Source organism: Heterodontus francisci, chromosome 15, assembly GCF_036365525.1.
Source record: "Heterodontus francisci isolate sHetFra1 chromosome 15, sHetFra1.hap1, whole genome shotgun sequence".
Lineage (NCBI taxonomy): Eukaryota > Metazoa > Chordata > Chondrichthyes > Heterodontiformes > Heterodontidae > Heterodontus > Heterodontus francisci.
Window position 1 is genome coordinate 54222069 of NC_090385.1, and position 3587 is coordinate 54225655.

General features: G+C 51.7%; 1 pseudogene; it reads left to right on the forward strand.

The window, feature by feature from the left end:
* Nucleotides 1–665: 665 nt before the first annotated feature.
* Nucleotides 666–775, forward strand: LOC137377965 (U2 spliceosomal RNA; annotated as a pseudogene).
* The last annotated feature ends 2812 nt before the right edge of the window (nt 776–3587 follow it).

Below are 3587 nucleotides of genomic sequence, written 5' to 3' on the forward strand. Positions count from 1 at the left end.
CAACAGAACAGAACAAAGCCATTCAGCCCAATTGGCGTTTATGTTCCACACAAGCCTTCTCCCACTCTAATTACCTCTTTGCTCCCTGCCCCTGTATCCCTCCATTCCCCCTCCCTCATGTACACATGAAGCCTCTGCTTAAATGCATCAGTGTTGTCTGTTTCAACTACTCTATGTGGCAGTGAGTTCCATATTCTCCACACTCTGTGTAAAGAAATTCCTCTTAAATTCTTTATTTGATCTGTTTGAGGCTATCTCATCTTTGTGCGCGCTTCTTCTGGACTCACCCACAATTCGAAACAGTTTCTTCACATCCACCCGCTTGAAGCTCTTCATAATTTAAAAATCCTCTATCAGGTCACCTCCTAGGCATCCTTTTTCTCAAAATAAAATGCAGCTACCTGCTCAATCTTTCCTGATGGTTGCATTCTCTTAATTCTGATAACATTCTTATAAATCATTTTTGCATTTTCTCCAGCGTTTCAATATCATTTTGTAATATAGAGAGCAAGGGCTGGATTTCCAATCATTATAAAACAAAATATGACACCGAGCCACATAAGAAGAAATTAGGTCGGATGACCAGGAGTATCTTAAAGGAGGAAAGTGAGGTAGAGAGGCAGAAAGATTTAGGGGGGGGAGTTCCACAACTTAGGGCATAGGCAATTCAAGTCAAGGCCTTTTGGCTAAGATCAAGTGTAGTATCTGTTCTTATCAGTGCTTACTTGGTTGAGAAGAGACTATGATCATTGCCTTTTGATCCTGGGGAAGCTTTGAGTAAAATGGCTATAACCAATCTTCGAGCTTCGGGCCAGGGAGTGCGCAACACCGTTCGGGTGGTCGTGAAAGACAAGGAAGGAGATGCACCGGTCAATCGCACCTTTTTCATCAAGGAAATTCTCTTCGATTGCTGCGGATTTCAAGCGACGGACGTCTTCTGCCTGCAGGATTTCCCCAGCAGTGGATACTTCGACGTGACGTTCCGGAACGTGGCGGGATGCATCAAATTCCTGAAGGCGTTCAAGGAGAAAGGGGACCGGGCGCCACTGTCGATCCTCACAGCGGAGCCGCTCTTCACGCTTCCGTCACAACGGGACCGGGTGGTGACAATTCACCTCTACAACCCCCATGTTCCGGTGGTGGATGTACTCACCTTTCTCGCCAGGTACGTCGAGGTGGCCGGCAGCAGCACTGATGTCAAGGACCCCTTTGGGATTTGGACCAGCAAGCGGCAGGTCAAGGTGACCTTGAAGGTCGATCCCAGTGGAGCCATCATCCACCCTCCCTCCAGCTTCGCTATCGGGGGAAGTCGAGGCTTCTTGGTCTACGCTGGGCAGCCCAGAGTTTGCCGCACCTGTGACAAATCTGGTCACGTGGCGGCCAACTGCAGCATGGTTGTTTGCAAGAACTGCAAGGAGGAAGGCCATCAGACCAAGGACTGTAAGCAGACTAAGTGTTGCAACTTGTGCGGCGCGGCAGGCCATCTCCACAAAACCTGCCCCAAACGCTGCCTCAGTTATGCTCAGGCGGGAAAGTCCAAGGAAAGGCCGGGAGAAGGTTCGACGAAGACGTCCGGTGTTCGAAAGGAGACCAGAAACCTTCTCCGCAGTGAGGAACTTTTACCTGAGAAGGAGAAGGAAGGGGAGGCAGCTGAAACCAGCGACCCAGCACCTACCCTGCGCCCGGAAACCCCTCCTCCACAGACAGAATCAATGGAGGAGGAGGCAGCAGATGGACAAACAGGTCAGTGGCAAGTGGTCCAGAGGAAAACCACAAAGAAAAAACATCCCAAAGCGGAACAGGCCACCACCCAAACCAGTGGCAAGAGGAGGTTATCTTCTGAATCAGACTGCAACAACTCCTCTTCACTGGACAGGGGAATGCTGGAACGACAGCCCCTTCAAAAGAGGCGGCAGAGCTCCAAGGAGATGGAAGATAAAGCATCCCAGCCCCCGGGCACTGGAAGCTGTGATGGGCCCGGTATGCCCCAACCCCAAAGCGCCACACGTAACGACGTGGTCAACGCATCTCAGCTCCGGGACACCGACAGCAAAGACGCGTCTGGCGCACCTCAGCTCCGGGAAGCCGGGAGCAGTGATGTTTTTGAGGAGGAACAGATGGAAGCAGCAGAGGATAACCCAATCTTTGCTGCCTACAAGACCCCCCCAATGTCACCCCAGCGGAACAAACCCTGCATGAAAAACCAGGAGGGGCTTCTGAGCCCAACTATTGTGAAACAGCTTGCTCACACGATTGGTATGCAGGAACATCCTGAAGGACTGGGACTAGCAAGGACAAATGGTATGGGAAGCAACAACTAACTTTAAAAAAATGGGTGTAAAGATTGCTTCCATTAATGTGCGTAGCATTAAATCTACTACGCGATGTGTTTCAACCTTGGATTACCTCGCCAAGGTCAAAGCTGACCTACTGTTTCTGCAGGAGTGTGGAATATCACACCTCAGCACCTACAGGCAGTGGTCGCGATGGTGGTCCCACGGGCCATCGATCAGGTTGGGGGGTAATGATTGCCGTTCCTCCGGCCTGGGTATTCTGCTGCGGGGAGGTAACTTCACCATCTCCGAAGTTAAGGAGGTGGTGGGCGGTTGCCTCCTCGTAACTGATGTAATGTACAACAATGCTCCGCTCCGGTTGATCAACGTGTACGCCCCGGTACTTCCTATTTGTGTCCCGTCCCGTCACGGTTGGATCCACCGACGTCAAGCCGGTGTTCTTCTCCGACCACTGCCTCTTACTGGCCGACTGTCACTTACAGGACAACCAGCGGGTTGGCAGAGGGATGTGGAAGCTCAATGCTACACTGCTGACTCCAGAGAACGTTGAGGAACTCAAAAGGCATTACAAAGGTTGGAGGACCGTGAAACCCCTCTTTGAGTCTCCAGTTCACTGGTGGGAAGCGATTAAGGAGAACATCAAGAGGTTCTTCATCCACAAAGGTGTTCAGAGGGCGAGAGAGAGACAGAGGGAAATGTCCCGACTCCAGAAAAGTATGCAAAATCTGCTCCGGTTGCAGTCAATGGGGGTCGAGGTCAAGGAGGACCTCCAAGAGGTGAAGAGCCAGCAGGCCTCGCTCTTTGCCAAGGAGGCCTCCAAGATCATCTTCCGGTCCAGAGTCCGCTCCATCGAGCAGGATGAGACGTGCTCGCGTTACCTCTTCCAAAAGGTACACAGAGAGAGCTCTGTTATCAGCAGCCTGAAGGCAGAAGATGGCTCGGTAACGTCTTCGCAGTCCGACATACTAAGGATCAGCAAATCCTTTTATGCTGGGCTGTATGACGCGAAGCCCACAGACAGCAGAGCCTCCCAGTCCTTCCTGTCATCTATCACAGAGGTCTTAGATGACAGCAGGAGGGAGAGACTGGACAAGCCACTAACTCTGGACGAGCTGACAAAAGGCCATCGAGTCCTTCGAGATGAGTAAAACTCCCGGAAGCCACGGCTTACCGGTTGAGTTGTACTCGGCCCTGTGGGACTGGGTCGGCCCAGAGCTGCTGGAAGTATACGAGAGTATGCTCCTGGCCGGCAGCATGTCAGAATCCATGAGGAAAGGCATCATCACCCTCATT